Genomic DNA, 10141 nt, shown 5'->3' with positions numbered 1-10141 from the left:
TGAACCCGGGAGGCAAAGGTTGCAGTGAGCCGAGATCAGGCCATCACAACCCAGTATGGGCAACAAGAGCGAAACTCCATTAAAAAAAAAAAAAAGGCTAGGCGTGGTGGCTCATGCCTGTAATCCCAGCACTTTGGGAGGCCGAGGAGGGTGGATCACTTGAGACCAGGAGTTCAAAACCAGCCTGGACAACATGGTGAAACCCAGTCTCTATTAAAAATACAAAAATTAGCCGGGTGTGGTGGCACATACTTGTAATCCCAGCTACTCTGGAGGCTGAGGCAGGAGAATCCCTTGAACCCAGGACATGGAGGTTGCAGTAAGCCAAAATCGCACCACTGCACTCCAGCCTGGGTGACGGAGTGAGACGCTGTCTCAGAAAAGAAAAAAAAGTTGCTTGTGTTGGCCGGGCGTGGTGGCTCACGCCTGTAATCCCAGCATTTCGGGAGGCGGAGGTGGGCAGATTGCTTGAGTTCAGGAGTTTGAGAGCCCCTTGACCAACATAGAAAACCCCATCTCTACTGAAGTACAAAAATTTGCTGGGCGTGGTGGCGCACATCTGTAATCCCAGCTCTTCAGGAGACTGAGGCAGGAGAATTGCTTGAACCCGGGAGGCAAAGGTTGCAGTGAGCCGAGACTGTGTCACTGCACTCCAATCTGGGAAACAGAGCAAGATTCTGTCTCAAAAATAAATAAATAAATAAATAAATAAATAAATAAATAAAGCTTATGTTAATGCAAAAATGATTATGTTAAAGATTAAGTCGATTTTCATATAAAAACTATCACTAATATTTTCAATTTAAAGGCAAAACAATTCATAGATTCAAGAATATTGAAACAAAAACTGTATAGTCATTTTTTCCTTTGGCTGTTCAGATTAAAGGAGTTTTTTTCTTGTCTTTTGTTAACATTTAAGTTTCTTTGAAGTTTTCTATAATAGATATTTATTACATCTATAATTTAGCTAAATTTATTTAGAAAACTTATATGCTCATGCAGTTCCCCCTCCTGCCCTTCCCTGCTCCCACTCATCACCAGAAAAGAAAATTTTGTTTTAAATAAAAGGTATATGCTAGCTGAGCATTATATTATAGCTCACACCTGTCATCCCAGCACTATGGGAGGCTGAAGTGGGAGGATCACTTGAGTCCAGGAGTTTGAAACCAGCCTGGGTAACATAGTGAGACTCTGTTTCTAAAAAGACTTTAAAAATTGGCTGGGTGAAGTGGTGCACACCTGTAGTCCCAGCTACTCAGGGGGCTAAAGTGGGAGGATCGCTTGAGTCCAGGAAGTTGAAGCTGCAGTCAGCCGAGATCACACCACTGCACTTCTGCTTGGGCAATAGAGTGAGATTCTTGTCTAAAAAATATATATATATACACATATATATGCTATATTTGACATATGTATAGGCTATATTCACAAATTGAATGATTCATGTTTATTATGAAAGAATAAAATAGAGTAAAATAGAAGTTAGGCTATCTGAGCTACTTCTTGATGTTCATGCTAATACAATTTGTCATATTAAAATTTATCTTGTCATTAAATTACAGTGCTTTGGTCCGGGCGTGGTGGCTTACGCCTGTAATCCCAGAACTTTGGGAGGCCGAGGTGGGCGGATCACCTGAAGTCTGGAGTTCGAGACCAGCCTGACCAATATGGACAAATCCCGTCTCTACTAGAAATACAAAAAGCCGGGCATGGTGGCGTATGCCTGTAATCCCAGCTACTCAGGAGGCTGAGGCAGGAGAATCGCTTGAACCTGGGAGGCAGAGTTTGCGGTCAGCCGAGATCGCGCCACGGCACTCCAGCCTGGGCAACGAGAGTGAAACTCAAAAAGAAAAAAAAAAAAAAAAAAGCCAGGCGCGGTGGCTCAAGCCTGTAATCCCAGCACTTTGGGAGGCCGAGGCAGGTGGATCAGGAGATCGTAGACCATCCTGGCTAACACGGTGAAACCCTGTCTCTACTAAAAATACAAAAAACTAGCCGGGCGACGTGGCGGGCGCCTGTAGTCCCAGCTACTCCGGAGGCTGAGGCCGGAGAATGGCGTAAACCCGGGAGGCGGAGCTTGCAGTGAGCTGAGATCCGGCCACTGCACTCCAGCCTGGGCGACAGAGCGAGACTCCGTCTCAAAAAAAATATATATATATATCTTTGTATCAAGATGGTAACTAGGCAGGCAGAAAGTGAATAGGAATTGATAAGTGCAGATGAATTAGAGCTCTCTGACTGAGCTCTTAATTTTCCCTTAACGAAATTCTTAGACATCATGAAAGACAAAATTTTATATTATTCTGAACAAATCACTGTCATTATATTAATGATTTTTTCTATCATGAGCCAAACATAATGTCAATATGTTAATAGCCACATGCTGTTTATGGAGTGCAGTGATATGTCTATGTGCAAGTATTGTCAGTAATATTTGTAATAATGTCAAACTGAGGAAAAACTTGAAATGTCCAATAATAAATAAGTTTACAGAATAATCACCCTGTGGCATATTATGCAGCCATTAAAAATGAAGTAGTTCCATATTTTTTTGTTAATTTTTTTATTAATTTAGTTTTTAAATTTACAGAAACAGTATCTCACTATGTTGCCCAGGCTGGTCTCAAACTCCTGAGCTCAAGCAATCCTCCCATCTCAGCCTCCCAAAGTGCTGGGATTACAAATGGAATCCCATTTGTAAGGTCCATATATATATATATATATATATATTTTTTTTTTTTTTGAGACAGAGTTTTTGCTCTTGTTGCCCAAGTTGGAGTACAGTGGCACAATCTCGGCTCACTGCAACCTCTCACTCCTGGGTTCAAGCGATTCTCCTGCCTCAGCCTCCCGAGTAGCTGGGATTACAGGCATGCACCATCACGTCCGGCTAATTTTGTATTTTTCGTAGAGACAGGGTTTCACCATGTTGGCCAGGCTGCTCTCCAACTGACCTTAGGTGATCCGCCCACCTTGGCCTCCCAAAGTGCTGGGATTAAAGACGTAAGCCACTGAGCCCGGCCAGTAAGGTCCATATATGTTAACATGAAAGATTATTATGAATATAAATAAAATAATTTATAAGCTATAGGTATATCTGTGTATAATCTGGGTACCTTTAGGGAGAGGATTGAAAAGGGTTTTGCCTTTTCACATACCTCTACTTTAGTTTGCATTTTTGTGATAAGAGGATTTGCTTCTACAACTAAGGGAGGAAAATAAAAAGAAAAGAAAGAGGAAGAGTGGGAGGGAGGGCAAGAAGGGAAGGAAGAATAAAAAAGAAGGGAGGGCCGGGAGCAGTGGCCCACGCCTGTAATCCCAGCACTTTGGGAGGCTGAGGCAGGCGGATCACAATGTCAGATGATCAAGACCATAGTGGCCAACACAGTGAAACTAAAAATACTAAAAATTAGCTGGGCGTGGTGGCGTGTGCCCAGCTACTCAGGAGGCTGAGGCAGAAGAATCGCTTGAACCTGGGAGGCGGAGGTTTCAGTGAGCCGAGAGCGCCATTGCACTCCAGCTTGGCAACAGAGCAAGACTCTGCCTCCAGAGGAGAGGAGGGGAGAGGAGGGGAGGGGAGGGGAGGGGAGGGGAGGGGTGGGGAGGGGAGGGGAGGGGGAAAGGAAAAGAAGAGAAAAGAAGGGAGGAAGAAAAAAAGGAAAGAGAGCCTCACATTCTTTAATGGTCCTAGTCCCTACTACAATAAGGTCATTATTAGCTGAGAGTGGGGTAGTTAAGAGTATGCAGACCTTGACTGGACCACTTTGGATAACTTACTTACCCTCAGTTTATTCATCAAGTGAAGATACCAGTACTTATGTCACAGGGTTGTTGTGTAGAAAAGCAAATACTAACATACTAATGAGGTAGTTTGGGAAGCACAGAAAAAGAGAAAGGAATTTTGATGATGTGAATGACTAATTTCAACCTATTTATCTATTTCCTTAACAGGGATATAGCTGACAAAAAAACAAAGAGTTGTACCTGCTTCAACTGCATTTATTAATTAGCAGGCGACAATTGGTAGGTATTGTTGTTAGTATTACACTGCACAAACTGTTCAACTCTGGAGACACAGCAGAGAGTAAGACAGAAATGGCTTCTGTTTTCATTGTGAGTATGATATACTAGGTAAATAAAATATACTGAACAATTCAGTACACATAATCATAAGAAGAGACCAAGATGCCATGGGAGCATAAAATGGGCAGCCCAGGGAATCAGAGAAAGGATTTAGGAGGAAGCAAGATTTAGCTGGGAATTGAAGAACAAGAGTTACCTAGGTGAATGGGGAGGAATGTGATTTGGGCAGAGGGCAAAGACCATGGGTAGGAAGAAACTCAGAGCTTTGGAGGTACTGGAAAACCTCTACAACAGTTATAGCTCAGAGAACTGGGAATGATGATGGATGAGACTGCAAAAGAGCCAGGATCCAGCAAATGTAACATCTTTGAGGCCTACTGAAGGATTGCAGTCATTATTTCAATAGACAAAGGGAGCCATTATACATTTCTAATGAAAATTAATTTCCCTTCTCTATTCTTTTCCTTGATCTGTTAATAATATTTCTTCTAGCCAGATGCAGTGGCACACACCTGTAGACTCAGCTACTCAGGAGGCTAAGGCAGGAGGATAGCTCAAGCCCCAAGAGTTCAAGGCTGTAATGCACTATGATTACATCTGTGAATAGCCACTGCTACACTCTAGCATAGCGAGACCCTGCCTCTAATAACAATAATAATAATACTTTCAGCTACTTTATGGTGGGACACATTCTAACCTTTTTTGTAGGTTAATTTTTTACTTATCAAATTCTCAGAATTCTGAAGGTGACTTACTATACATGCCTATCTGTTGTAGGAACTAAATTTGAAGTTCTTGACTGGGCATGGTAGCTGACGCCTCTAATCCCAGAACTTTGGGAGGCCTAGGCAAGAGAATCTCTTGAGGCCAGGAGTTTGAGACCAACCTGGGCAACATAGCAAGATTCTGTCTCTAAAAAAAGAAAAATTAGCCAGGCATGTGCACCTGTAGTCTTAGCTACTCAAGTGGCGGGAGGATGGCTTAAGCCCAGGAGTTCGAACTGTGATTGTGCCTTGAGCCACTGCATGCCAGCCTGGGTGACAGAATGAGACTCTGTCTCTGAAAAAAAAAGTAAAGCTCTTCTCACCTTGTTTACTTTTTATATTTACACTGTTATTTTCTAGTCCTCACATACTACATTTAACGTAGTGTAAGACATTACGACTTGTTTCCAGTGGTCTTGTGATTACACAAATTGACATATCCTTGTTTTATTTATTAACACTCTGTAGAAGCAGAAAACACTGACGTAACATTTTGACTTTCAGAATATGACTGTGTACTGGATTTTTTTTTTCTGACAGCGCTACTTTTCCCTTTGTTCATTTCCCTTGAAAGAAACTGTAACCATTAGCTAATGCCTCTCATTTACCACATGTTCTATGCGCTTTACTCATACCTCATTAAATCATCACAACAACTTTTCAGGAATGAATTTTTATTTTTGTTTGTAGTTTGAGACTGAGCATCAAAGGTTATGCATCTTGTTCAAGATTATATAGTTAATAAACGAGAAACATTTCCTTGAGTAATCAGCTTCTGCTTACCTGTGCTTCTGCCAGCCTCAAAAATTTCTAGAACCATAAATTTGAAATTAAAACTATATGTATCACTAGATAGACTTTCACCAAATCCATGTTTGACGTTGTGGTCATTGAACAACATGAAAGGAAAAGTATTCTATTCCTTAAGCCTCTAGCCCACAAGCAACTAAAAATATACAAAATTTGATCATTGATGAAAAATACATATTACTTGCTATACATAGAAATGAATAGTAAAAATAAAAGTAAGAGCACTATGTCTAAACCCTCAATACAGCTTTGCCCTGACATATGGTTGTATTTATGGTTTTTGGGGGGATACTAAAATAAACAAGAAAGGACACAAGACTTGTTTAAAGTATCATTTTTAAAAATGTTTAGTGTATAAGGATGAACATAAGGCCAAATCTTATTTAACATGGCAAGAATATTTTCAGACACACATTTCTTGCAAATCACTCATCTAATTCTATTTACATCATTTTTGCTTGAAATATCTTTTCACTATAAAGCATATTTTTATTGATTATCCAAGTTTTGTGAGGCAACAGAGTTTACATCCTACAAATGTTGGAAATTCCCCAGAAGTCCTGAGATTTTTGGAAAATCTTAAGACACTTATGTTTCTTTTTTTTTTTTTTTTTTTTTGAGGCGGAGTCTCGCTCTGTCGCCCGGACTGGAGTGCAGTGGCCGGATCTCAGCTCACTGCAAGCTCCGTCTCCCAGGTTTACGCCATTCTCCTGCCTCAGCCTCCCGAGTAGCTGGGACTACAGGCGCCCGCCACCTCGCCCGGCTAGTTTTTTTGTATTTTTAGTAGAGACGGGGTTTCACCGTGTTAGCCAGGATGGTCTCGATCTCCTGACCTCGTGATCCGCCCGTCTCGGCCTCCCAAAGTGCTGGGATTACAGGCTTGAGCCACCGCGCCCGGCGACACTTATGTTTCTAATTCTTGAAAATATTCGTAGCTTTAATGCACTGTGGCTTTTTTTTTTTTTTTTTTTTTGAGACGGAGTCTCTCTCTGTCTCCCAGGCTGGAGTGCAGTGGCTGGATCTCAGCTCACTGTAAGCTCCGCCTCCCGGGTTCATGCCCTTCTCCTGCCTCAACCTCCCAAGTAGCTGGGACTACAGGCACCCACCACCTCGCCCGGCTAGTTTTTTGTATTTTTTAGTAGAGACGGGGTTTCACCGTATTAACCAGAATGGTCTCGATCTCCTGACCTCGTGATCCGCCCGTCTCGGCCTCCCAAAGTGCTGGGATTACAGGTTTAAGCCACCGCGCCCAGCCTACTGTGGCTTTTAAAAATAGAGCCTGTTTTGTAAAGATCATCTTGTATTTAGTCACAAATTGGGAGGGTTACTGTTCAAAACATATTTTAAATGAAAAACAAAATGCAGACTAAAACCTGAAGTGATCATCAGGTTATCTTTGTCACCACTAACTATATGCTTAGCACTGTGAGGCTGATTCACAACAAATTGAAAGAGTGATTTTTTTTCTTTTAATAATTCATTTCCAAAGCAAACATGCAGTTGGCAAACAAAGAAAAAACTGTAAATTCCTCTGATTTGTTAATTTTTCTTTTGTATTAGAACTGCTTTTTCCTTCTTACAAGTTGACAATACTTTAATATAAAGATTCCTAGAGTAAAATTTTTCTCTAATTAGGTATATATAACTTGTAATACATTCTTTAGCTCCTTTTGTCTCAGTCATAATAGCTAATTATCATGTAGAATCATCAGTTTGAAGGCAGAGCTTTGTTATATTGCTAAAAATCACTTGTCAGATGCCAAGTGGTACCCTCATGCCCACATTTGCCATGTTTGGAGTTTTAGATAACCATAACCTACAGTTCTTATACCCTTTATGAAATACTGCAAGTCCTTCAGACAAGTGAGGACCAGAAAAAAGATGAAAATTAAACACAAATTTTAATGGTTTTCAATGACACTCTAGAGACGGGGTTTCACCGTGTTAGCGAGGATGGTCTCAATCACCTGACCTCGTGACCCACCCGCCTTGGCCTCCCGAAATGCTGGGATCACAGGCATGAGCCACCATGCTCGGCCAATGACACTCTTTAATTACAAAAGTTAAACGTCTGCTACATTATTCCAGAGTTACTATTGAAGTATTTAACTTGGCACTTGTTTGTTAAAAGGAGAGCAAGGTATAAGATGTCACGGTATAGATGACAAAGAAAAGTGTTTGATACCACACATTAGCAAACAAAAATCTGACAAACTGTTCTAAATGTAAGAGCAAGGGTGGAAGGAATTTGATAGAAGCTTTATACCATTTTATCTGTTTTGACTTCAACTGTAGATTAAGGGTGAAAAAAATGACAGAGTTGAAACTTTAGTTTTGAACAAAATGTGAGAGGAAAGTATATTTTTTAAGATGTCATGAATCCAAAAATCCTAGTGGGAGGCTAGACTGAAGAAACTAAGGGTATGGGCGGGGCGCATTGGCTCACGCCTGTAATCCCAGAACTTTGGGAGGCCGAGGAGGGTGGATCACGAGGTCAGGAGATAGAAACCATCCTGGCTAACGCGGTGAAACCCTGTCTCTACTAAAAATATAAAAAATTAGCCGGGTGTGGTGGCGGGCGCCTGTGGTCCCACCTGCGAGGGAGGCTGAGGCAGGAGAATGGCCTGAATTCAGGAGGCGGAGCTTGCAGTGAGCCAAGATCTTGCACCACTGCACTCCAGCCTGGGCGACAGAGCGAGACTCTGTCTCAAAAAAAACAAAACAAAACAACAACAACAACAACAAAAAGACATCCATAGGCCGGGCGCGGTGGCTCAAGCCTGTAATCCCAGCACTTTGGGAGGCCGAGACGGGCGGATCACGAGGTCAGGAGATCGAGAACATCCTGGTTAACACGGTGAAACCTCGTCTCTACTAAAAAAAAACTACAAAAAACTAGCCGGGCGAGGTGGCGGCGCCTGTAGTCCCAGCTACTCGGGAGGCTGAGGCAGGAGAATGGCGTGAACCCGGGAGGCGGAGCTTGCAGTGAGCTGAGATCCGGCCACTGCACTCCAGCCTGGGTGACAGAGCGAGACTCCGTCTCAAAAAAAAAAAAAAAAAAAGACATCCATGTTTTTTTTTTTTTTTTGGTGACAGAGCGAGACTCCGTCTCAAAAAAAAAAAAAAAAAAAAGACATCCATGTCTTTTTTTTTTTTTTTTTTTTTTTTGAGACAGAATCACCCTCTGTCGCCCAGGCTGGAGTGCAGTGGCCGGATCTCAGCTCACTGCAAGCTCCGCCTCCCGGGTTCACGCCATTCTCCTGCCTCAGCCTCCCGAGTAGCTGGGACTACAGGCGCCCGCCACCTCGCCCGGCTAGTTTTTTGTATTTTTTAGTAGAGACGGGGTTTCACCGTGTGAGCCGGATGGTCTCCATCTCCTGACCTCGTGATCCGCCTGTCTCGGCCTCCCAAAGTGCTGGGATTACAGGCTTGAGCCACCGTGCCCGGCCGAGACTCCATTTCAAAAAAAAAAAAGAAAGAAAAGAAACTAAGGGTATGAAAATGGAGAAGAAATATACAATTAAAAGCTCTAAACTGAAATAAATAACCTCAATCATTTTATAATTTTTATATCTGCAGTCATTTTTAAAATTATGAATTATAAAATTACAAATTATAAGGTATTTCAAATATACAGAACATAATGTAACAAGCAAACCTCTGTTGTAGTTTTAACTTACATTTAACTGTAGATGACAGGATGCTGGATGTAGTTACATCTAATTTCCAGATTGCTTCACTCTCACTGAAATTTGAAACTCATGAAGGCTAGGTGGTTCCCCTCAAAGATTTTTAAATTACCTGCCCCCCCCGCCCTGGCCAAAAGGCAGTAATTGACAAGCTTTGCAAAAATATAGAAAATTGTCCCAGAAAAAGCACTGTCTTTAATCAGGTGTCTGGTGGTGTCTATCTTTGAATAGGTCCTGTAGTGAGTAGCTCGGATGATTAGCATTTGATATGCTAGAGAATTATTAAGTCCATTTAATTCCAGTTGCTCTAAATTGAGGGAAACTTGAAATTGAGCCACAACTACATCAAAGTCTTCCAAGGCAATGGCCAATTTAGTTTCTGAGACTCTGGTGAGAGTTAAAGCTTTAAGTTCTGTGTTAACAAATCTCACTATTTTACGCTTACTCACTAGAGTTCTTTGAGTTAGCCTAAGTTGCAGCCATTTTCTGACAATTTGACCTGAAGGTTAAATTCTTGTAGGGAAGGGTTTCTAAATTAGTTAACTGTGTCTAGGGTTAATAAATATTCCTGAAAATCTGAAATGTATAACTCTGAGTTTTTCAAAGCAGAAAGCAATCTTACACTTCTCTTTATTTACTTTTAAAATAAAATACCCAAGCTTTGCACAGTGGCATGATTGTAGTCAATGAGGTTTATCCAGGGTGTGATTATTGTTAATTGAAAATTTTTCCCAATACTCCACCATGACGACCAAAAATATAGTTGGCGTTGACAATTTTTGATAGTCTCTACAGAGG

General features: G+C 41.5%; 1 non-coding gene across 1 annotated transcript; it reads left to right on the top strand.

Moving 5' to 3' along the window:
• Positions 1 to 10000: 10000 nt before the first annotated feature.
• LOC117098221 lies at positions 10001 to 10141 on the top strand. Its single transcript, XR_004443264.1, has one exon. It is a non-coding gene; the product is annotated as a U4 spliceosomal RNA (small nuclear RNA).

Source organism: Trachypithecus francoisi, unplaced genomic scaffold, assembly GCF_009764315.1.
Source record: "Trachypithecus francoisi isolate TF-2019V2 unplaced genomic scaffold, Tfra_2.0 Lachesis_group15, whole genome shotgun sequence".
In the NCBI taxonomy this organism is placed as follows: Eukaryota; Metazoa; Chordata; class Mammalia; order Primates; family Cercopithecidae; genus Trachypithecus; species Trachypithecus francoisi.
The sequence above is the reverse complement of the archived record's forward strand: the minus strand, read 5'-3'. Positions and strand labels throughout refer to the sequence as shown.